The sequence below is a fragment of the Sinohyriopsis cumingii genome, chromosome 10 (assembly GCF_028554795.1).
Source record: "Sinohyriopsis cumingii isolate HCF-2022 chromosome 10, ASM2855479v2, whole genome shotgun sequence".
NCBI classification, from domain to species: Eukaryota; Metazoa; Mollusca; class Bivalvia; order Unionida; family Unionidae; genus Sinohyriopsis; species Sinohyriopsis cumingii.
In genome coordinates, this window is record NC_142970.1 from 44,494,795 (window position 1) to 44,522,383 (window position 27,589).

Below are 27,589 nucleotides of genomic sequence, written 5' to 3' on the forward strand. Positions count from 1 at the left end.
AAGTAATTTGTACAATTTCAGTAAAAATCAGGAAAATTAATAAATATTATTTTTTTTTGTGATAGAAATTTTAATTTTACTTTCATCGACTAGCTTTTTTAGTTGCCTGGGCCGATTAATTTGTACCAAACACAAATTTGTGCTAGTAATAATAAAATATTTTTTTAAGTTGATCGAATTTGATTCTGATCTCTGTTACAAATGTTCTTCTAACTGTTAAGAAATCCTCGCGTGTAAAACCCTCCTCCACATGAAGATCTACGACAAAAGTCTTAGGACAGAAATCCTTAAGACGGAAGTCTTTACGACTTTACATACAGATTTATTACAAGCTCTTCTTCACGTATGTCAATTAAGCGATTAAGGTGGTCTGTGAGTTTAAAATTGATTCGTGTTAACATATTATTGTGACACCGCAAATACACGGGATTAGTTGGTTCTTGCACGATTAAATTTCCAGGGGGAACTTGTGGTGTGAACGTGTACAGGATGTATCCTTGTTGAGCTTGATTTGATCTTCCGAGATCTATTTGATAGCTGCCATCGATTACGTCACAAACCAGATTGACCGCGACAGTCGGTGTTATATTAACGATCCGCGGGGATACGTGTCTTCCGCCGCCATGCGGATCATTATCATGTCTAAGAACAGTTGGAGGTGGAATTAATTTTCTCCATGCCTCGAGTAGTTTAGAAAAAAACTCATCAATGACATCATTGATAGATTTTCTTAACTCGGTTACACTATACCCGGGAAATTTATAATCTGGTACATCGGCTTCTGTTATTTTATATTTTTCTAACCATTTATATACATCAGGATTTTCAGGTGATTTTAAAAGACTAAGCATCGCCTGAACTATTCGGTTATTAATATATTCCATATCTGATATAAGCTGATTTAATATTTCCACACGCGTGATGATTTTTTCACGCGATGACGCTGATATGTCAAAAATATGTTCGTTAAAATATTGATTTAGTTGATCTAGTTGTTTTTTACACTCTTGATTGATTTCCTGAAAATATTCAATAATCGTTTCTCGATAAAAACCCCTAAAATGTCCTGTTTCTCCCGGATTTTTAAAAAACCATGCCTCAATTTCACCGAAGAAGGTAAACTCGTGAAACATTGATTTATTTTTTATAATACGTAGTTCTTCCCCGTATGATGGATTAATTTCATGATATGATTGTCTATCCGTGACATAATCAGACTTTTTCGGTTCTGGTGGTATCGGTGTTATCGGTGGTGATATTTCAGGCCATCCTAGCACGGATCTGATTGAAGATTGATAAATATCAACGGCATAATCAGGCGAGTTTATTTCAACCGTCGAGGACAACGTCGGCTCATGAACGTTTATTGATATTTTTGATTCCCTTCCCGTTATTGATTTTATTCTACGCGCAAATTCCTCACCGATCTCTTCAATCTGGTAACTGCCGGTTGGTATTCCAACAACAACCCAGTCAGGTGTTCCATCGGGTTTGTTGTTGTTAGTAAATACGAGCGAATTATTTGCTGGTGTACCATTAAATGATTTTGATCTGATATTTGGCCAGCTGTAATATACTCGTAATTGTGCTAGTGCTATTTCTTTTACTGGAATTGCAATAGGAAAATTAACACTAAATTCAGGATTAGTTGAACTTACCGAGATCATCGTTATCTTTGGCGGAGTTGTGTTGGTCACGATCTGCTGGAGTAATTCTGTCATTATTGATACTTGTATCTTTAATACCTTCATCGTATATTTTGGTCATCATTGAAAATTCGAAATCAGATATAATTCCATCACTGAGACTCGCTGATAACAACGAGGATAATTTCGAGTATGCTACCGTCGCTGTATGTAATTTTATTGTGTAATCGGATAATTTTTCGTTCGTACAAGTACATATTTTTTTTGTGATGATACCAAGCACACCTGCAATAGTTGTTGCTGCTGAAATACAAATAGTTACAGCTACTGGTGCCATCGTTGTCAACGCTGATAATATTACACCGGTTCCAGCAACAACAGCGGATACTGAATAAACAATCACATCAACGATAACCAATCGTCGTCGATATTTTTTTACTTTTACTGTATATTGATCGACTTGATCTTTTAGCGCCGCCTGCCATTCACGCGCTTGATTGTATCTGTATTGTGCACCGTCCATATATATTTTTATGCCGTAACCAATTGAGGTGTTTCAGCTACAAATTCCAAACACCACCAGAAGGATGTTGCGGTTAATTTCTTATCAGCTGCTTCCAGAATAAATATTTCTTCGGTTCAGCTATTTAATACAACAGATACAACCCCGGAAAACCTGTCTGTGGAATGACGCCATGGAAACGTTGTAAATATTTCAAACTTAGCGGCGGAAAACACAGACAGCCTGTACACGCCAGTGACTGTTGCGGTATATTTGATAGTATTATTTTGTTTTGACCATGTTGCAAATCCCGATGATACCGTGCATACGATGTTTGTAATATGCCCGGGAGTTATTGCAGCTGGAATTTTAATCAAATTGGTTTTACTGACAATCTCAGGAATTCCCGCTACGACGTCTTGCTGTGTTTGTTTGATCGTGTCTAGGTTATTTTTGATATCAACGAGTTTCATGTCAATGACGTGTGGAGTACCGAGGAATTTATCTATAGATTCATCGGTTTTTTGAAAATTTCTTCGGAACCTTGAAAAACCGGTTACGTGAACATCATATTCGGCCCGTAACGTGGATAATTTATTATCTACGGTGCCATAGTTGACGTCGACGTATTTTTTTGTTGCTGCGTCTTCGTCAGATGTTGGATCTCTTAAAACTACTATTTTATTTCCGTTCATGCTAAGTTCACCTGTCATTGTGTCACCGGTGTTTCTCACGCGATTAGCAACACTTTTTGCAATTTCATCTCTGATGGTTGCTAATGATACACTTGAATCTCTGATTTTGCCGCTATCAGTAAACACGGGAATATTATCTGTAACTGCACCAAGTACTCGCCGGACTATATCATTCCATTTGATATTGCTGGTTTTTAGTTTACCATATCGATCTTGAAAAATAACAACTTCATCTGGATCAACTCCAGCAAAGTTCATGATATCAGCGAGGTCATCTTTAGTCGCATACTTTGACAGATCAATGTCGGATTTTATTTTCTTACTAGTAGAAGATCTTCCGTAAATATCAACCATTATAATAAGATCCGTTGTTTAAAATGCTTTACGCGCAACAAATCGGTTGCTTGTATAATCGTGCACGACTTTATGTGGCGGCCTGGATGATTTTGATATTGCGTCGAGTACATTAATTACTTCACGGCCGCATATTGGCGGATCTGTCATTGTTTGTGTGGGTAGCGTTGAATACCAAACTTTGGAACCTCTGGTTGTTGCGTGGAGTGGTGCGACATACTTGATAAATTCAACAGGTGGAGCTAACCCGTACGAATCAAAATAAACAATTCCACGCGGATCAACCGCGTATGATACCCAATGAGTACCGGGTCCGGAACGTTTGTCAAGATTAATAATACCTGTTTCAAGTTTGTTTGGTTGTTTCGGTAATTGATCTCGCATAAAAACACCTCTAAAGGCGGATATTTTTAATTTTTTAGCAGCATCAAGTAAATCAAAATTTGATGCTGGAACGTCTAACGAAATGATCCTGGAAGCCTTAGGCCTCTCCCCCAACGAGATCCCGTTAATCTTAGACCGCGTCCCTTTGTTTTGTATCCCTGCCCTGTTGCTTTCTTTAGTTACATTCCAGCGGCTGTTCCAACAGCACCTAACGCGGCCGCTTTTGCTACGGCTGGAGCAGCTGCAGCTATTAATGCCGGAATGGCCGCAAGTAGTGGAAATATAACACCCGTTTTAACCATGTCTTTGATGGCGCTCGGGGAGAGATGGAATTGAACTCCAGTTTTTGATTCTAGGGCTTTATTGAAATGTTTAATCTGATTATTTGTCAACGATAATTTGTTTGGACCACCACTAATATGATCTCGTTTTAGTGATATTTTAGTTCCGCATTTGTTGGCGGTTTTTGATTGAAGCTTTTTTACCTGACCCGGGGTCAGAGTAACATTAACATGACTATACGACATTTTTATATAAAATATATTTTTCTAAATAACACGATTAAAGATTTTCCACCGGTGCATCAACGACCCTCATTCGACCACTGCCACCTTCAAGTAACATGGCCTTGTCGCTAAGTATGACCGCGATCGCTTTGTAGGCGCCGCGAACAATTGGTGGACCAGCTATATCAGGAGGAGGGTTAGTAACATGAGCTCGAAAGTGTATATCAACAACAGATTGTTTGGATAAATCAAGATGTTCTAGTGAAAAATAATAAATCGGATATAGACCTGTAAAATCTAGTTGTGATATTTGCAAGCCGGTATCTATATTTTGATCACGTCCCATGAATGACATTAAACGATGATATGCGCGCGCTACACGATTTTGAACAAAATTTAGTTGTATATTTTCTGTTGGTTCTTGATGTCCATTTATTCGCAAGGAAACTTCATTAACTCCAAGGTTATCAAATATCATATGTGAACGTTGTTGATTATTCGTCCGAGCATTATCTTGTAGTGCAATAAAAATATGTCGTGGTGCAGAAACACCCTGTTGTGATGCTATATGCCATGTAAATAAACCATTATTATTGCTTTGAGCAGCATCTGTGGTTACTGTTAACCATGATAGCAATGATTTACCACCTTGATCCATAAAATATAGTAATTTTTGTTCCTCAGTAATAGATGGAGTCATTACTGGCATCCACAATGAAAGTTTTGATATATTTACTTTACCAGCATCAGCAACACCAGCACCTCGCCAGATTGCATCATTATCATCACCTTTTCTTACGAGCACAATTGTGTGTTTAGCTCCAAAGATGACCTTTCTAACATTTCTGCAAAATCCAAAGATGTGAGATAATGGAATTGCACACGAAAAATTTCTATTATTTCCCGACAGCGCTGATCGGCGTGTTGCAAACCCTAGGTTGTAAGTCGGGGCAATATATTTTATGATGTCAAAATCACCTGCTGGTCTAGTTTCACGATCGGGGTTGGCACCTTCTGCCTGATTAACAACAGAAATATTTTGTGGTGAAAGTAACTTGATATACTGATTATGGTTGGCGTTGTCGGTGATATCCTTAGCAAACATCATTGTTGGACCAGCTGATCTTGTAAAGTCGTCAGAATATCTCGCCAGACCAATTATTGTTGTAGCAACATCAACATCCTTCTGAATTGATTCAATATTTTTTCCATCAATCATGTATGTGGCGCTATCAAACAACGCCATAATCCCGTTGTTGACAAAACCAACACGCAGATTGGCACCATATGCCGTATCATCATCCTTTACAAGTATACCTTCTACTTCAATAAACGCTTCAGCGGGCAAGAAATAGCTACTTGTATCATGAACCTGTAATTCGATTCTCCCCGGATGATTTGGTTGTCTTGCGTCATAAGAATAAAACTGATAATCACGTACTGACTCGTACTTAAGGACAGGTGCCTCCATATCAAATGCTGGGTCTGATTCGCGCCTGAACATTTTTATTATAGTTACCATTTTTCCAAATGATGATCATCGTCGAGGAAGACCACTTCCTGCTATTAAATTTGCTGTTATATATTTTTCTGCTTCTTCAGATATCGCCGCTAGTTTTTGATTTGCAGCCTGATTTATTATTTTACTTACGTCTGAGGGCATCACCTCAGTACTTGCCAGTTTCACCGGTGATTGTTGTTTTCGTCGCAATAATCGTGCTAGTCTTTCTTTGATCGCCGAGAACGCCTTACCAGCAACATTGACAATTGCACCAGGAGCTTTATCACGAACAATATCAATAGCCTTCATCGATAATTGTTTTGCAACAGGTGCTACTTTTGGAGCTATCCTCGTGAATAATCCCCGAATGACATCACCAAGTCCATTTCCGTAAATTGCTTCATAGATTGGTAATCGTGAGTTTACCGCTCTAACCTGTGTGGGTTTACGATGATTATCATGCACAATCATCTTATTTTATTTACCATTTATCTAACAACTAGTCATCAACGAGCTCATCAATAAGTTCTCGGTAAACGCCAATATCCATGATACCACCTTGAAATAGTCGCCGACAAATATCAGCTGCTTCATTGGTTATTTCTGGTGAATTATTTCCAGCTCGTTTTCCTCCTATGAGAACTTCTAACCGTGATACGTCATTGATGATATTATCAGGACAAATAAAATTATTTCCCAGACCACTGCCAGTAGCTCCTTCTTCTTTTGATTTCTTAAATAGTCTTAAGGGTGATCTTTTCTTAAATAGTCTTGAGGGTGATACTTCTTCTTCTTCCTCACTTATTGTTCTGAGAGATTTTGGTTCTTTTTGTGCAAGATACATGTCTATTTTTCTGCGATAATCATTATATACCTCATCACTAGGGTAAACTCTTTCTTTATTGTAATATATACGATATATCCATTTATACCAGATTTCAGGATCACTAATACGAGCGGAACTATGTTCAGGTCTTAAAAGTTTTTCTTTTTTATTAAAACTTTCTACTGCAAGTTTTGATAACGTATTAATATCCTCAATTTCTTTTATGAACTTGATACCCGCACTAGTAAATTTATTGCTCAGCATAATCATTTTCCCTTCTTCTGATTTTGTTGATTCACGATCTTTCATATCACCTATCTCAGCACGAAGTTGTCCAATTTTTTCAAGTATTTCCTCACCAACAGGTGGAGGCTGAGCTGCGGCTATGCCAGTTGGAAGGTCTCGTAAAATCTCCCTCGTCTGTTTAGTTCTTCTTGCTATTTTTTTTGATGCCGGAAGAAGATCTTCTTTGATGACAGTTGTAACTTGTTCAGTAGCTGCAGTGACGGGTTTAAATAGTTTTTTAGTGTCCTCTTCATACTCAACTTTTTCTTCTTGCTGCGCTTGTAGATTTTTTCTAAATGAGTCTTTGACAGGAAGAAATTTTTTAATTGCTTCTAATCGTTCTCGAGCTGTTCTTGCAGTATGAGATTCTGGATGTATCATTTTATTATAACATGATAATTTAATTAATATCAGCAGAAGAGGAGCAGCAGAGAAGGTACCTACCAACGTTAGTCGTCAAAAAAATAAACAAGAAATAAATAAACACGTAGAGTACTTTATTTTTTCAGCTACTATTTCAAACTGAGGTTTTATTAGCACAATCGGTCATTGCAAAAATAAACATCTCAAGGAAAGTTCATTTGTAAAATCTGGACCTTTCTACGAGATGATTTATTTGTTTGTTTTATTTGTTTTGTCGGAATTCTATGGTCTGTTCACCCTCTCTGCTGCTAGGTGCGTTTCTCAGTCCATTTTTTTTAACTGACTAAAATTTGTATAGTTTCAAGTTGTGGTTTTGTGATGTTTTTCATTTCTTGAAACGTCCAACAACGACAGTGAACAGTAGCTGGTATACTGTCCTGAATGACTGCTGTTGACTTGATGCCGGAAGCTACAGTAACAGGCGTAGCGGCTGACTTGAGTCAAAGCAAGACTCCTTACTCCAATGCAGGTGATGCATGTATATTTCATGGAAAAGGTGAGGACAGAAATAACATTGTGCTCTTTACTGAAATCACTTTGTTCGTGATATGAATGGTCACCGATAGCGAAACAGACAATACAGAGTACGTAATTCGGTGCCTCTAAAATAAATTATGCACTATCTCACAATGATATTTTCAAAGTTTAAGGGTAAAAGTGCAGGAAAAAACTTTTCTTTGCTTAGTTTGTTGTTGCTCTTTTATTTTAATATGACATGTATATTATTGTAGAATAAACTTAGAAATTAATTATGACATGGATATCTTAATATTCTAATGTTCTTGATATTACATGTGCGATATGAATAGTACACCGTTCGTTTGTAATCTCTTATCGAATTTTATATGCATTACTGAATGCATTGGTTTCTTCAAAGAGGGCATTGGAAATAGTATGTAAATAAAAGGAAAACTATGACAAATTATTAAACAGCACACCAAACACATTTATGAAATATTATTTATTGAAAAAGAATGAAGTTAGCACCTGATGCATTACATTATTTAAATGTAAACTGTAGGTAGGCAATTTCTTGACATGACAAGGTAGGCAATGTCTTGACATAACATGTAGGCATTTTCTTGACATGACAAGTAGGCAATTTCTTGACATGACAGGGTAGGAAGATGTCCATGAAATTTATAACTTCATGTTTTCTACGTTACGCGCGTTCACCTTTAAAGTTTCCCTAGCAGAGGCCACGGATTAATACGAGAAATATTACCACCGTTGAGTTTCCGCAGGCCACCTTCACCGTGGTGAGTGGGCGAGCCGTAAATGCGATGTACCGTATATACTGGCGTATAAGCCGACCCACAACTCAGTTCATTTCAAGATGCACGAGGTAAGTTCTAAATGCATTTATTTAGGCAAACTTGAATTTAAAAAAATTACATGTATACTTTTCTCGAGCTTGGCGTGTGGAATTATTAAAAAGAAATGTAATAAACTTGTTTGAAAAGTAATTTAATTTTCTGTTTTCTTATTTTTCTGCCAAATTTAGATGTGTATAATTTGATCGAACGATGACAATAATTTAGCAATCTCGAGTTCCTGCAAGACTATCTCTCCTTTTGGACACGATTGTTTGTTTGTTTATACATTATTGCATTGGACATTTTATAACAGTGCACCGGTAATTACGTTTTTACTTTGCTTTGACAGTGAAAATACCTAAACTCATTTAAATGTAATCCCAGTATGACAAAACAACGAACAAACAATACGGTTCGATTCAACGCTCACAATTAGGCTAATGAACGTATTTGCATAATGGCGCCACCGCCTGTACACTGTAGGTCTGATAACGTGGTGAATTAAGTACATCCCTTGGAGTCGAATCTAACCCTGCGCTCAACTTTGATATCTCCAAAATACAATAATAAAGTTTCGGAAATAAAGCTTCGAAAATTATGTTAATACCGTAAAAGCTGAGTTGTAGTTTGCTTGATGTAAGCGACCTTACACCATACCTGTTAACTTTCATGCTGGGGGGGGGTGACTTCCGATTTTTGGGGTCGCTCCACGCCTACCTCCCGATTTCTTACTATATTCCGATTTTTATAGAGAACTCCTGATTATTACATTGTCTTCGATTTTCATTTCTTCTAAACAAGAAAGTCCTACATGTTATGTTGCATTACTTGTGAATTATTGTTGTGACGAAATAATTATTTTAGTATAAATAATTCGCTTCTTCACTAATTAGAACGCAAAGTTTAAGCATTATTCCCGTAAATTGTTTACCTCTACAGTAATAAAAACATAACAAAAAATAAACTAGAACAAAAAAATAAACCACAGCAATTAAATCGTCCACAATTAATTTCAATCCCATGAATGATCACTATGAATGCTGCAACTCCATATGCTATAGTGTCATTCCCATGAAAGAAATACGAGTGAAAACTGACATTTTTTGTACCGTATATACAATTGTTAAACTGGTACAGTTACCGGTCAAAATTCCCTCTTATCACAAGCCAGTTTCAGGGTTTTAATGATTAACTGGCATGTACTGCTGTCGCAAAACGAAAGACAAATTCTCCGACTATCAACATAGGTGACACCAAAACATAGAGTTTTCCATTGTGTGAAAAGTTATGTTTGTTCAGGTAAAATACAAAACTAAAATTGATTGATGTTGATCTTAGTTGATCACTGAGAATTTCAGCCTTTATTATTACCACTCTTCGTGAACATGTAAATTATGATGGTTATGTGCCTTTTACAAATAAACGTGCGTACCTTTTAAAAATGTTACCTCAGTTCTGTAGGATCGCATATATCATTGAAAACTAGTAACTCGTGAGCGCGTGTTTCAACGTAAATGAAACAACTAGTAAGGACTAGCTGAATGTTATCTGGAAGAATGCAATTTGGTCGAAACAATGAATAGAGCAAAATCTGCATCAATGTTTGGGAATAAGTAAGGATTTAAGTGACGCTATGCATGCTTTACACTGTGTAAGTACTGTACATTATAGTTCAGCATGGTCTCCCTGGCAAACTCAACCAGACCGCGAATTATGAAATCTGAATTTACCTTTATTTAACTTCGTGTTGGAGAAATCAGAAAACATGTACATGCAAAATAACAAAATCAACCACAGTACTTCATAACAGTTTAATAAGTGTCGGGTCACCGAAAGTTATTTTTTGCATGTTTAACTCTTAGGACACGGAACAAAAACTGTCAAGTTTACACATTGGCCCGCGGATAAGCCGGGGGATCTTCCATGTCTTTATTTTTTCCTAAATTATTCGGCTTAAACGCAAGTCTATACGGTACGTTATACTTTATGTTAGCGATGCCTATTTCTAGCAGACAGAACGAGATAGATGGGGAGGGGTATGGGTAGGTTATATTTATCCAACATATGTATGGATTACTGGCACATACGATTTGTGACTGAATGACACAGATGACCGTGCCATTTCGAAGCATGATCATGATCTTAGTGACGGCAGCTTTCTTTTATAGTGTTTATCCCCCCAGTGGTTAGAGCGTCCGCCTCGGTTGCGGAAGGTAGTGGGTTCGATCCTTGGCCGAATCTTACAAAAATGTAACAAACAGCTGCCTCGCTTGGCGCTCAGCAATAAGAGGTTAGTGTTAGGACTGGTCGGCCTGGTGTCAGGATAATGTGAACCGGTGGGACATCATGCTATATATCTGCGGCATGATGCCACAGTGCTAGACAGCACTATAAACGGTCACACTGCAGACATCGTATTGATCTGCCTGAAACATTTTTAAAAGCTGTTAAAAGCCCAACATACACACACACACACACACACACACACACACACACACACACACTTAAACAGATAAGACTGCTTAGGGAGATAGTTTTGTTTGCTATTTAGAATTACTTATAAAAAATGTATATCATTATCAATGTTATTTTTGGTCTCCTAAATTGTAATATATATTCTGTGTCTTCACATGTCCTACATTGTAATATATATTGTCTTCACATGTCCTACATTGTAATATATATTATACTGTGTCTTCACATATCCTACATTGTAATATATATTCTACTTTGTCTTCACATGTCCTACATTGTAATATATATATTTTACTGTGTCTTCACATGTCCTACATTGTAATGTACATTCTGTGTCTTCACATGTCCTACATTGTAATTATATTATACTGTCATCACATGTGCATACTTTATTAATTATCAAGTTTATTTGAATTTTCTCTGTTAAAGCTACGCTAAAAATCCAAATCACACACACACCCGTATCGTCGTCGTTGTTGTTGTTATAGACCTCATAGGATTTAACGCCATTTTTCAGCACTAGCTAGGCTATACATGGCGGCCAGTATTAATGGTGGAGGGAGAACCCGGGAAAACCCCGGAAAGAACCACCGACCCACGAGAAGCAACCGGCAAGCTTTCTCACACAACCCATGTTAGCCGAGCCCTAGACTCAATCCCACGCAGACAGAGGTGAGATAGCAGAGATCCGTAACGGTGAGCGCTTTAGGCCACTGGGTCCATAGGCTAATATCAATGACTAAAAAAATGGCCATTACACGACTCTTCTGCGCAGAACTTCAGTTGATTATTAAGATCTCAATATGCCCGATATTTTTCTTTCCCCATGAACATAACTTTTCAATTAATGTTGAACTGGCTTTCATTTTTCATGTAATGCGGATAAAGTAAAGAGTCAGTGATGGATCTCAGTTCTTTATTGAAATGATTTCCAATTAATCTGATGAACCGAATTAGCATGATAAACATACTCCGAATTAATATTCACATGTTATACAATTTTAGCCATGCTAATATTCACATCATTTTATACAATTTCAGCCGCGCTAGTATTCACATCATGTTATACAATTTCAGCCGAGCTAGTATTCACATCATGTTAGACTTGTTACAGCCATGCTAATATTCACATCGTGTTATACAATTTCAGCCATGATAATATTCACATCATGTTATACAATTTCAGCCATGCTAGAATTCACATCATGTTATACAATTTCAGCCATGCTAATATTCACATCGTGTTATACAATTTCAGCCATGATAAGATTCACATCATATTATACAATTTCAGCCATGCTAGAATTCACATTATGTTGTACAATTTCAGCCATGCTAGTATTCGCATCATGTTATACAATTTCAGCCATGCTAGAATTCACATCATGTTATACAATTTCAGCCATGCTAATATTCACATCGTGTTATACAATTTCAGCCATGATAAGATTCACATCATATTATACAATTTCAGCCATGCTAGAATTCACATTATGTTGTACAATTTCAGCCATGCTAGTATTCGCATCATGTTATACAATTTCAGCCATGCTAGAATTCACATCATGTTATACAATTTCAGCCATGCTGGTATTCACATCATGTTAGACTTGTTACAACCATGCCAGTATTCGCATGATATTATAATTTCAGCCATTCTAGTATTCACATGTTGTACAATTTCAGCCATGCTAGTATTCACATCATGTCATACAATTTCAGCTATTCTAGTATTCACATCATGTTATACAATTACAGCCATGCTAGTATTCATATCAGTGAGTATATTTGTCATATACAGTATTTGCATACAAACTGTGGCGGGTTTATGGTGCTCTCCCAACATTGGCTAGGGAGTTCTCTCAACCATGAATTTAAATGTACCTATGTCAGAATGTTCATTCCTTGAAATTAGCGGTATTGTTAACTTTTTAATGTATTGTATTTTACTCAAAGCAGACACTTTCAACGTTTAAATTAAGTTCAAACTTTACCTGAACTACACAGAAACGTTGGAAACGACTTTATGCAAAGGTAATATTAATATTGTTACAAGGACAAAATATAATAATAGTGTATGTCAAAGATATAGCTGTCTATAGCCCTATGACACCGGAAGTCATGAGCTGTCAGTCTCCATAAACGGGGGTTGAAATACACATCTAGAGATGGTTTGGGTTGTTGTATATTTGTTTAGTGTGTGGAAGACCTTGGTTTGTAATCGAGGGTTGGTCTACGTGACTGGACCATGTTTTTGTAAAGAACATATTACATAGCTAATTATTGATAATGACTCTTTTAAATTTTAAGATCATCACTACCAAGAGATACGCATATGTATAGATGATAAATTCAATGTCAAATTTTTGTTTGGAAATATGCGACTTGCTAATGAATTTAATCGAACATTCTATTAACATGACGGAGTATTTCCATAAAATATTTGTTGCGACAGAGGTCAGGTTGAGAGGCATATAAAGATGTTTGCTTCAAAATCAATCATTCCGGCTCATGATGTCCGTCTTGAGGAATCAAACTTTTAATTGCTTTCAGTTGAGATGGTTTAATTAATGTATTTTTATCATTCATTGGAATTACAAAGTGGCCTTAAAGGTCTAAGATAAATATTTTGGAATTCTTGCAAAGTCATTCGCACATATTCTTGATTATATCATTTAGAAACATTAAAACTATTGGCACATTATCACATTCCTGGCTATTCACATCAACGCATTACAAATTGAAGTTCATTTGGAGCACTATTTGGAATTCATTTGGAATATTCTTTACTTTTGGAATTGTCATAGAACACTTAGTATTATTTGCGATTTATTTCACATTACTATAGATTTCATTTGTATTCTACAAAAATAAATTATATGCTGAATTTTAATAAACTTGTTGGTTTTTGCTCTTTACTAATAATTAAAGATCGTAGAAAATAAATAATATGGTGGTTTTCGCTCTTTACTCATACTTAGTTAAAGGCCGTACAGTTGTGACAATATCCCTAGAGTAAAATGCCTTTTTATGTATTTCTGAATCCCTAAATGTTTTCTCTAATTCGACAGGACCCCTCTGCTCTGTTATATAATGATCAAAGTGCTATAAATTATATAATGTCATTAAAGTGTGTTATGTATATATAATTTAATGTGTTATTCCATTACATGCTGTTGTAATGTAATATTGTTTATTGGATTTAATATTATCCAGAATAGAGTTCAGTTCTGTTTGACGTAATTGACTTTTTTATAAAAAAAAATTCGATTTAAGCAACTATTAATATAAACATTGTATCTAGTTGCTGACCTTGTTTCAAAATCAATGTGTTTTAGTAAACAACTTTTTCAAAATACTATTTTATTATCCTTCTCACAGTAAGAATCATTAATTTGAGTCAAGGTTACGCCTGGACTACATGACGTTAGGAGTGTCGGCCTGGTCTCCGGATAGTACGACTGAGTGGGACATCATGCTACATGTCTGCGACATAATGCCCCTGTGCTAGACATCCCGTTAAACTGCCACAGTGCAGACATCGTAGCGATATGACTGGAAAATTGTTAAAACTAGTTGAAATCTAAATCACACATACACACACACACACACGGATTAAATATTCCTATCTATTGTATCCAACACGCCCTACAAGTTATACAGTCCTATCGGCTGTATCCACTATGCCATACAAGTTGCATCTTCCTGTCTACTGTATCCTCTATGCCATGCAAGTTAGATCTTCCTATTTAGTGTATCCATTATGCCATATAAGTTAGATCTTCTTGTCTACTGTATCCACTATGCCATACAAGTGAATTTATTTATTTCTTGAATTATTTATTTATTTATTTTACCCTTTTGACTTCTACTATTTGAAAGTAAACCTTCTCATATCTTTTGAGAAATATTCACTTGAATTCGATAGAGGAAAGTAAATGTCTCGCGTTTTAGTACTATTATCTGATTAAACCCGAGGTAATGCATAAAGACATAAATAGATAAGTAAAAGTTTGTCCCAGTTTAAATAGATGCAGCAATGTTATTTGATCACAATGTTCGTATTTTGGGAATCATTGTAAAATTTGACATCTCCATGGAAATATGAACATAAACAAGCGTGAATATTGTTTATTAATCTAACTATGGATTCACAAAAGTTCCGTGAGAATAGTATCGTATCACTGCGTCGAAATGAAATTGTGTGTAATATTCAATTGATAACAGTGAAAATAGCATCATCTCATTACATCGAAATGAAATTGTGTGTAATATTCAATTGATAACAGTGAAAATAGTATCATATCATATTACGTCGAAATGAAATTTTGTGTAATAGTCAATTGATAACACAGTGCAAATAGTATGATATCATTATGTCGAAATGAACTTTTGTGTAATATTCAATTCGAAATAAATGTTGTACAGATGTTGTGAATAATGCCAACCAAATTTCAATCTAAACTTACTGTTTAAATATTCATCAATAAAGCAGATATTCATTTTATATTAATACCTTATTCTACCTGATACGTGCTCTCAGGGCAGTACAAAGCGATCACGGGCCCTAGGGTATGAAACATCTGGGCCTCTCCTAGTTCTTGTTCAAACAAACTTTTTCTTTATAAAATTTAAAAGTGTTGTTCGGCCCGGGTCCCCTTGCAGTCCCAGTCCCTGGGGATATATCGCCAGTTGCCCTCCCCCACCCCTTGTCGGCCCTGTGTGCTCGTATTTTTATATAAGGACCACAGAGGCAGCATGACACAATAATTAGTATTAACCATCATTAAAATATTTATTAATTACAGTTTCTTGAGGACATACTATCGGATGATGATGATAATGATTATGATAATATGTATGATCGTTTACATCAAGGGCTGTGTTGTTCTTTTGGGGGGAGGTGGGGGATTGGTGCTTTTTTCGTTTCATTCACTAAAGGCAGCTGATATTGCCACAAGGACTGAAACTGTTGACATAGTCACATGCAAACACATTAAAAAATATTTTATATGATATAAAGAATCTCTGAATATCAGCACTTTCTGACAATGACATACCGCATATAAAATGGTAATTTTTACCGTTACTTTTTTATACTGCGTTTCATAAAATTGATGGCCTAATGTTTCAAATGTTATTATTTTGGGGTCTAATGAAGAAAGAACAAAATTTAACATGCGTATATATATTTTTACCTTTTTTTTACAGAGAAATTTTCTGAATAATTTTTTAAGTAGCTTTGCTTGGGAAAGATCGACTCATTATACGGTATATATTAGAATGTCAGGGCGCATCTCAAAATAACCCTCCCTCTTTGACTATCCTTCCACAAACATACTTGCTACACCTGTATGGAACTTGTCGTAACTTTGCGTAAAACTATAAGGGACTTGAAGTAAGGTTACGTAAAATTATAAGGGAAACTAACAACAACAAACATACGTAATTTTTGTTAGTGAAACACCTGTAATCAACAAAAAAGTTCAATGTAAACCTTGAACTTAACAGCAAATCATCCATAACTAACTGGTTCGTTATAATGGGACGTTTATATTTTCCATGTGATTTTTCTACCGAGCTAAATGACAGATTATACAAGGTTTCAATAACCTATACAGACGAGATGTTGCGTTTAGATTTTACGTTTGTCAAAAAGGTCACAGACAGCCTAAGCAATATCAATACTAAAACTATATGATTGGAAGTAATTATAACAAAAAATATAAAGTACATATGCAAGGAAATCTCGATCAACGTGTAACAAAATGACAACCAAATAATGGATACAATACGAAACATAAGTTACACGGGAATCTAAAGTTATTCTTTTTTAACCAGAGCACCACACTACTATGACACAATTAAAATGGATGAATGAACCACAAAAAATAATTTGTGACAATGTTTTCATTCACGTCCACACATACATGATGACACCCATATATATATATATATATATATATATATATATATATATATATATATATATATATATATATATATATATATATATATATAATGTGTGTGTGTGTGTGTGTTAGAACCCCGGCCGAGTCATAACAAAGACTTATGCAAATTGTACTTGCAGCTGCCTCGCTTGGCGTTCGGAATTAAGAGTTTATTGTTATGGTTGGTCGATCTGGTGTCACGATCATGCGACTGATGGGGCATGAAGCTAAATGTCTGCGGCATGATGCCCCAGTACTCGACATCACTATAAACTGCCACAATACAGACATCGTAGCGATATGACTGACCCATTGTTTAAGCTACCTTAAAAATAGAACACACACACACCTGTTTGCTATGGGGTGGATCCAGAAGTATTGTTTAGTATCGTATAAGGGTTCGGGTGGGACCGTACCCCTGGTGGTAGTAACTCTAGTGACCATTATACCAGTGTCCACACATATGGACATGTCCCTTTTGATGCTTTGTTTTCTTTTAAACATATGATAAGGTGGCAGATAAGACTACTTGCGATTATCAAAGGATGTGAAGTCTCATCTCTACCTTCCTCAGTGTTGTCTGGTCAGTCATCATATCATTTATACTTCAGATGATTCAGTTCCCTCTCTCTCTCTCTCTCTCTCTCACACACACACACACACACACAACCACTGTCACAAGTAGAACGTAGCGGACTTTCGTCTATGTCACACAACTACACCCACAGTACCTATCCCCTAGACAAGTGTAGCTGTCAAACAGGTCTAAAGCGCTCACCGTTACGGATCACTGCCGTCCAACCCCTGTGTGTGGGATTCGAGCCTCGGGCTCGGCCAATGTGGGTATGCGAGAAAACTTGCCAGTAGCTTCCCGTGGGTCGATGTTTCTACCCTGGGTTTTCTCAGGTTCCTCCTCCTCCACCAGTTATACTGGCCGCCGTGTATGTCCTTCCTAATGTTAGAAAATGGTGTTAAGCCCAACAACAACGAACATATCCATCCATTATCTGAGAGATTCGGTGTTTATAATTTTGCTAATTGCATCAAAGGTAATATCTGACTTGTCATTGAAATTTCAGCAAATTTCATTTTGTTGCAGTGGAAATCGAAACTGAGTAAACTTTAATAGTTAAAATAAGGCAAAATAAAGAATGTTCCTTTCTCACCATGACCATTAACTATAAAGTACTTGGTTTAAATTCCTTGAAGACCAGAAAGGCTATAAAATGAGATAGATTATGAATTATTTATAAATTAAAGTAAAAAATAAAAATATTAATGATCCCGATTTTTAATGAATCTTGTAGAAAGCCGCTTCTGCTTATCATTATTTCGTTGGGAAGGAAAACAAAAGTGGAAATTCAGTAGTGAGAGAGAAATCAATTTTAGCTGGATGAAACCCTTCAACCTTAACTTATACCAAGTGACCTAGAGTGACCCGGTTCGTTGTAATGTATGCATACACCTTCTATTAGATCTGTATACAGTCTTTTACGATGCCTATGGTACAGTGTTATAATGGTATGCATAGACCTTCTATTAGATTTGTATACAGTCTTGTACGATGCCTATGTTACAGTGTTATAATGGTATGCATACAACTTCTATTATATTTGCATACAGTCTTATACGATGCCAATGACACAAAGTGTTATAATATTATGCATACACCTTCTATTAGATTTGTATACAGTCTTATACGATACCAATGATACACAGTATTATAATGGTATGCATATACCTTCTATTAGATTTGTATACAGTCTTATACGATACCAATGATACAGTGTTATAATGGAATGCATACACCTTCTATTAGATTTGCATACAGTCTTATACGATACCAATGACACAAAGTGTTATAAAGGTATGCATACAACTTCTATTAGATTTGTATATAGTCTTATACGATACCCATGACACAAAGTGTTATAATGGTATGCATACAACTTATATTAGAATTGTATACAGTCTTATACGATACCCATGACACAAAGTGTTATAATGGTATGCATACACCTTCTATTAGATTTGCATACAGTCTTATACGATACCAATGACACAGTGTTATAATGGTACGCATACACCTTCTATTATATTTGTATACAGTCTTATACGATACCCATGACACAAAGTGGCAATATGCTCTCGAGATAAGAAGGCTGTACAAGAAATTCCTTGAATATACAGTATACACATAATGTAGTTTATTGTTTTGTAGCTCTGTCGTTCACTAAGTGTGCCTTTCTCACTCTCTCTCCCTCTCTCTCTCTCTCTCTCTCTCTCTCTCTGTAATAAAACAAACAAAACACAGATGGACATTAAACTAATTTTAAAATCATTCATAAAGTCCACCTTGATCTCGTTGGTTTCGCCTTTTCTATCGACTAAAGTTGCAAAGTATGGAGAAAATCTCCATGAAAAAAGGAGCGTAGCGGATTTTCTCCCGGCATGTATCGATGTCTCTGGATCTACGATGATAAGTTACCAAGAAAGACAGACAGATTGACAGATGAACAATCTTGGTGTGAGTAACACTAGTACCTAAAGCAAGCCTCGTTTCCATTTAATGAAAAATTTTAAACATCGTGTCGGTTATCAAAGAGACAGCATACATACTATCCACATATATGAGACCGCTCCGATGGCCTAGTGGTTAGAGCGTCCGACTCGGATGCGGGAGGTCGTGGGTTCGATCCCCGGCCGAGTCATACCAGAGACTTAAAAATGGTACTAACAGCTGCCTCGCTTGGCGTTCAGCATTAAGAGGTTAGTGTTAGGACTGGTCGGCCTGGTGTCCTGATAATGTGACTGGGTGGGACATCATGCTACATGTCTGCGGCATGATGCCCCAGTGCTAGACATCACTATAAACTGCCACATTGCAGACATCGTAGCAATATGACTGAAAAATTGTTAAAGCTACGTTAAAAATCAAAATCACATCACATCACATCCACATATATGAAATGAAAAACATTATGGATAGACGTGTGGACCCGTACATAATATGATCTATTCAAACGAGAAATCTCACAAGCTGGAAGTGATTGTAGTAAATGTATTTATGAACCGTTGATTGCATTATTGAAGAAAATATATATTTGCGACTAGTCAATTGTGAGGATACTAAATCAGTTGACGGTGGGACTGGGTAGAGAGATTGATCCAGTTGACGGCGGGACAGGGTAGAGAGATTAAATTAGTTGACGGTGGGACGGGGTAGAGAGATTAAATTAGTTGACGGTGGGACGGGGTAGAGAGATTAACCCACTTGACAGTGGGACGGGGTAGAGAAATTAACCCAGTTGACGGTGGGGCGGGGTAGAGAGATTAACCCATTTGACAGTCGGACGGGGTAGAGAGATTGATCCAGTTGACGGCGGGACAGGGTAGAGAGATTAAATTAGTTGACGGTGGGACGGGGTAGAGAGATTAACCCACTTGACAGTGGGACGGGGTAGAGAAATTAACCCAGTTGACGGTGGGACGGGGTAGATAGATTAAATTAGTTGACGGTGGGACGGGGTAGAGAGATTAACCCACTTGACAGTGGGACGGGGTAGAGAAATTAACCCAGTTGACGGTGGGGCGGGGTAGAGAGATTAACCCACATGACAGTCGGACGGGGTAGAGAGATTGATCCAGTTGACGGCGGGACAGGGTAGAGAGATTAAATTAGTTGACGGTGGGACGGGGTAGAGATATTAACCCACTTGACAGTGGGACGGGGTAGAGATATTAACCCACTTGACAGTGGGACGGGGTAGAGAGATTAACCCACTTGACAGTGGGACGGGGTAAAGAGATTAACCCAGTTGACGGTGGGACGGGGTAGAGAGATTAACCCAGTTGACGGCGGGACAGAGTAGAGAGATTAACCCAGTTGACAGTGGGACGGGGTAGAGAGATTAACCCAGTTGACGGTGGGACAGGGTAGAGAGATTAATCCAGTTGACGGTGGGACGGGGTATAAATATTAACCCAGTTGACGGCGGGACGGAGTAGAGAGATTAACCCAGTTGACGGTGGGACGGGGTTGAGATTATTCAACCTCGACACTAGTCAAAATAATAACATGTACATGATATGTAGCATATAAATAATAGGTGGATATAAATCAATGAAGAATAATAAGAAAGTATGTATATTGATGGGTTGTAAAGATATGTATATTTAATATGCATTTTTGTTGTTGGTTTCTCTCATCTTTTATTTCAATATATGCTATTGATAATGTAACACTGCATGTTGGCCTTGACCTTGTCCAAAATCAAATTCATGTTCTACTTGCCCTGAATCATTGATTTATTTTTAATTCTGTAAACAACTAACACATACCTAAAATATGAACTATGTGCATGGGTTTAATACTGGGATAATTACTAATAGAAGTAAGCATATTTATTTGGGTCTGGGTCTAGGTTATTGGAAATCCCTTGTATATAAGTATACCTGGTATATACTATGCTATCGGGCATTTCTGCACACATAAGGCTTCCGTCACCAGTACTGAAGCATAAGGCATACCGAATACGGCAGTTTGAAAATAAAATACTGCAATGCTTACCACTTGAAAAAAAGGCAATTGTCACCAGAATATTCTGTTCAAAACAATATTAATTTTGTCACACAGGATACTCCCCTCCCCCGTTTTCCTGACTCGCGATATGTCGGCCTATTCTGCGCATAGCTTTGAAAAGATGTAATGTGTATTAATCGGGCTGTGGAAATGAAATACATTACTTTGGACTGTTTCTGTCAGCATTTCGGTCGAGTAATTAGGTCAGGTTTATAGCTGGTGTTACAAAATTCAACGTAACATTGCTTAGCATCTCTTGTTATTTATTGGCAAACTAAACTGATCGTGTCAAAGTTAGTAAATTTCAGCATTTTATTTTTTAAAAAGTTATTATTTTGAAGAGAACCAACAATGAATGGGATGTAATGAGTTTACAACCTCTCATTTATGGGAAAAAATTACTTAAGAATTTAGAAACGGATCATACGCCGGGGAATTTCTTGAGAATCCCGTTCTAGCCGCAAGTTGACATACTGTATAGCAGACGATAAAACTATGTCTGGGACAATATGTTGTAAAACTGGAAACTTGGATTAAAATACAGTAATTTTTTTAAGGTATACATTTCCATCTTTTGTATAATGAATTTATTTTATGATTTTAAACGATACATAGTAAATAGCATTTTCTGGGTTACTAGTTCAAGATGGCCATAAAGTAGGTCATCATGTTGACATTTAGAAATCGCATTTTCATATGCAGTCAGGGTAGAAATGTGGGATATTTTTGTACACATTCTGAATATCACTTGCACCATAAAAGGACGATCGTTCTTTCTTGATACAAGCTGGATATTCAACCAAAAACAGCACGTGATCCAATGTTTACAGGAATGTCGTATCGTTGCGCAGAATTACCCGACGTGCAGAATTGTCCGACATGGTGGGTATACCTAGCCTACCTGATATATACCGCATTCTGCAATATACTTATTGTGATCTGGAAATTCAAAGTTCTTAAAAAAAATAACATTCTTGGAAATAGACTTGAATTTATAGTGAAATTTCAAAATAAGGATATAGTCTTGTATTGTATTATTGTGATCCAAAAAAAGACTGCTGGGACATCATCACTAAAAGGGCGGATATAATTCGCAATACCGTATGTTCCATTTTTACGTTTTCAGATTTTATTCTAGGGAAATAAATTATTTGCTGACGTTTGCAAAGCGCTTTTCTCCTTGCTCTTTCTATTACACTTTCTATTACTTATTTTAAGGCCAGAGATTCGTAATAAAGTGCACATGTTTTTTGTATGTAACCGATTAATCACTTACTGCTTTCTAGCGTCACCTTCCCAACTTTGACCAGATTCCAGTCAACCTCTTTCTGTCCTCCTGTTGCCATGGAATCGGTGTAATGAGCTTTCAGAGTTATTGACTCCAAGGGAGTTCTCAAACTAATGCAATGTGATACCAGGAGTGAGCTGCAAAATATAGACAACAACATTCTAGTCATAGCCATGTCATTTACACAAATACTATTTAATTTTATAAATTACTGTAGAGACATCAGGTTGCTTCTTAAATAAAATGTCTGCATGTCATGTACATTATTATGTATTCTATAACTTATGGTAGATATATCATGTTCTTTGTAAAATAAAATGTCTTAAAGGTCACATGCAAAATCTTTTCTGTAAATAGTGTTAATAATTAATCCATCCATTGCACCAATAATTATTGTAGAGAAAACGCTGATTGAAAGAAATATGTATTCGGACATGTTGAGAGAGAGAGAGAGAGAGAGAGAGAGAGAGAGAGAGAGAGAGACAGATGAAGAGAGAGACGAAGAGAGGGATGATATTTCCACAATGATGTATATGCATGCTGTCATCTTAAGTTATTTAGCCATCATAGATATAATTTGTTGTCTTACTGGTCCTGTATCACATTGGAGGTATCTTGTCTTCTTACTGGTCATGTATCATATTAGAGGTGACTTGTCTTACTTGTCTTGTATCATATTAAATGTATCTTGTCGTCTTACTTGTCTTGTATCATCTTAGAAGTATTTTGTCGTCTTACTGATCTTGTATCATATTAGAGGTATCTTTTCGTTTTACTGGTCTTGTACCATGTTATATTTATCTTGTCGTCTTATTGGTATTGTATCACATTAGAGGTATCTTGTCGTTTTACTGGTCTTGTATCACATTATAGGTATCTTGTCGTCTTATTGGTATTGTATCACATTAGAGGTATCTTGTCGTTTTACTGGTCTTGTATCACATTATAGGTATCTTGTCGTCTTATTGGTATTGTATCACATTAGAGGTATCTTGTCGTTTTACTGGTATTGTACCATTTAGAAGTATCTTGTTGTCTTACTGGTCTTGAACCATAATAGAGGTATCTTGTCATCTTACTGGTCTTGTATCATCTTAGAGGTATCTAATCGTCTTGCTGATATTTTATCGTATTAGAGGTATCTTGTCGTCTTATTTGTCTTGTATCACATTAGCGGTGCCTTGTCGTATTACTGGTTTTGTATCACATTAGAGGTACATTTTCGTCTTACTGTTATTGTATCATATCAGATGAAACACTGTCTGGGGATTTGCTTGTTAAATACTGTATGTCTACATTCTGTGGTTTTCCAAAGACACAGCATACGTACCATCCACATATACGAAATGTAAATGGGTAGATGCGTGGACACTTAAAGAAAACTATATGTGACCAGTCAAAATATAACTGACCAGTCCAGTGTGGCGGATACTAATCCAGTTGACGGTGGGAGGGGGTAGAGCGATTATTCAACCTCAACACATGTCAAAATAATATCACGTACAGATCATGTAGCATATCAATAATGTGTGGATTCAAATCAATAAAGAATAATAAGAAAGTATATATATATATATATATATATATATATATATATATATATATATATATATATATATATATATATATATTGATCTATAGGTTATACAGATGTTATGTATATTTAATATGCATTGATTGTTAATTGTTTTTTGTAATATTTTATTTCAATAAATGCTATCGATGATATAACATTGTATGTTGGCCTTGACCTTGTCCAAAATCAAGTTCATTTTCTACGTGACCTTAATCATTGATTTAGTTTTAATTCTGTAAACAACTAATACATACGTAAAATATTGACTATGTACATGGGTTTAATACTTGGGTAATTATTAATAGAAGGAGATATATTTATTTGGGCCTGGGTCATGTTATTCGAATTCCTCTGTATATATACCTGACCTATATCGCATTCCATATTATAATTGTCCTCATCTGGAAATACAAAGTTCTCTACAAAAATAACATTCTTGGAAACAAAGATTTGATTTTATAGTGAACTTTCAAATAAAGATATAGTCTTGGATTGTATTATTGTGATCCAACAAAAGACTGCTGGGACATCACCACGAAACGGGGGGATTTAATTCGCAATGTCGCACGCAAGTTACTTTTATACATGTTCACATTTGTCCTAGGGAAATAAATTATATGCTGACTTTACAAAGCGTTTTTCTCCTTGCTCTCTCTATTAATTATTTTAAGAACAGAGATTCGCAATTAAGTGCAGATTGGTTTGTATATATAACCTATACATCACTTACTGTTTTCTAATGGCAACTACTCAACTTTGACCAGATTCCAGTCATCCTCTTTCTGTCCTCCTGTTGCCATGGAGTCGGAGTAATGAACTTTCAGGGTTATTGACTCCAAGTGAGTTCTCAACCTAAGGCAATGCGTTATGAGGATTGAGCTGCAAAATACAGACAACAACATTCTAGTCATATCCATGCCATCTACACAACTAGTCATATCCATGCCATGTACACAACTAGTCACATCCATGTCATGTACACAACTAGTCATATGCATGTCATGTACACAACTTATCATATCCATGCCATGTACACAACTAGTCATATGCATGTCATGTACACAACTTATCATATCCATGTCATGTACACAACTAGTCATATGCATGTCATGTACACAACTTATCATATCCATGCCATGTACACAACTAGTCATATGCATGTCATGTACACAACTAGTCATATCCATGTCATGTACACAACTAGTCATATGCATGTCATGTACACAACTTATCATATCCATGCCATGTTCACAACTAGTCATTTACATGCCATGTACACAACTACTTTTTAATGTTATAACTGTTGGTAGATATATCGTGTTCCTTGTAATATAAAATGTCTAAAAGGTCACATGTACAATTTGTTCCATAAATAGTTTATGAAAGAACACCAGTTATCTCTTTGTATATCTGTTAACAGACACACCGTATTTTATTGTTTTCATCGCAAAATGTGCATAATTGTTTAAAACATAACTTAATGATTATGTTAATATCCTCTGTAATTCATCCATTGTAACAATAATTATTGTAGAGGAAAACCATATTGTAAAAAAGATATATACGGTCATGCTGAGAGAGAGAGAGAGAGAGAGAGAAAGAGAGAGAGAGAGATGGAGAGAGAGATGATTTCTACAGAATGATGCATATGCAGTTATCTTAATTTATTTAGTCATAATTTATTTGCCTTGTCGTCTGTTATGGACTCACGGTACTATTTCCACTCCATTGGTAAACATATGGAAACACTATCATATTCAAAATTCAATAACTTAAAATTTCTGAGTGCTGATAATGACATCTATAATTCTTCATGCACATCTAACCTTGGTGCAAGCTTATGTGTGGAGAACACCATATGACCCGCGGCACTTTGTTTACATACATGTGCATGAAACACGTGTTATTGATTCTGCACCAAATGAATCAGGTGCTACTTTCAGTATTGAGTACTCCTGAGTCAAGCCTGTAAAAATGCTAAAATTGCATCAGTAGAAATTTGTCAATATTTTTTTTACATTACATATAGGGTAAGCTCTCAAAGGATATTTTTCCTAAAATTTTAATTTTCATTATTAACCAATCATGGACCACCAAACCTGTAAATATTCTATTAGTTCTTCACCCATTTCTAGACTGGTTCACAGTTCTTCCGTATACTTAGTACCGTGTGTCCTTATTGAACTTGTATCATCTTAGAGGTTTCTTGTCTGTTACCGGTCTTGCATCATATTAGAGGCATTTTGTCCTCTTACTAGTCTTGTATCATATTAGATGTGCCCTGTCTTCTTGCTAATCTTGTATCACATTAGATGTATATTTTCGTCTGACTGGTCATGTATCATATTAGATGTATATTGTCGTCTTATTGGTATTGTATCATATTAGATGTATCTTGTCGTCTTACTGGTCTTGTATCATATTAAAGGTATATTGTCGTCTTATTTAGTATTGTATCATATGAGATGTATCTTTTCGTCTTACTGGTCTTGTATCATATTAGATGTATATTGTTGTCTTATTGGTATTGTATCATATGAGATGTATCTTGTCGTCTTACTGGTCTTGTATCATATTAAAGGTATCTTGTCGTCTTACTGGTCTTGTATCATATTAGATGTACATTGTCGTCTTATTGGTATTGTATCATATTAGATGTATATTGTCGTCTTATTGGTATTGTATCATATGAGATGGATCTTGTCGTCTTACTGGTCTTGTATCATATTAGATGATGTATATTGTCGTCTTATTGGTATTGTATCATATTAGATGTATCTTGTTGTCTTACTGGTCTTGTATCATATTAGATGTATATTGTCGTCTTATTTAGTATTGTATCATATGAGATGCATCTTTTCGTCTTACTGGTCTTGTGTCATATTAGATGTATATTGTCGTCTTATTGGTATTGTATCATATGAGATGTGTCTTGTCGTCTTACTGGTCTTGTATCATATTAGATGTATATTGTCGCCTTATTGGTATTGTATCATATGAGATGTATCTTGTCGTCTTACTGGTCTTGTATCATATTAAAGGTATCTTGTCGTCTTACTGGTCTTGTATCATATTATATGTATCTTGTCGTCTTGCTGGTATTGTATCATATTAGATGTACCTTATCATCTTACTGGTCTTGTATCATACTAAAGTTATCTTGTCGTCTTACTGGTCTTGTACCATATTAGATGTATATTGTCGCCTTATTGGTATTGTATGATATGAGATATATCTTGTCGTCTTACTGGTCTTGTATCATATTAAAGGTATCTTGTC

The 27,589-nt window shown here is 36.0% G+C and overlaps 1 protein-coding gene across 3 annotated transcripts in view; it reads right to left on the bottom strand.

The window, feature by feature from the left end:
• LOC149789953 (uncharacterized) overlaps positions 1-27,589 on the bottom strand; it is a 173,515-nt gene that overhangs the window by 119,364 nt on the left and 26,562 nt on the right. For all 3 annotated transcript variants that reach the window (XM_089972031.1, XM_089972029.1, XM_089972030.1), the window contains exons 2-3: positions 25,041-25,189; positions 22,723-22,871 (exon numbers count right to left, since the gene is read on the bottom strand). The gene's annotated coding sequence lies outside the window, so the exon portion shown is untranslated. The remainder of the gene's footprint in view (positions 1-22,722; positions 22,872-25,040; positions 25,190-27,589) is intronic.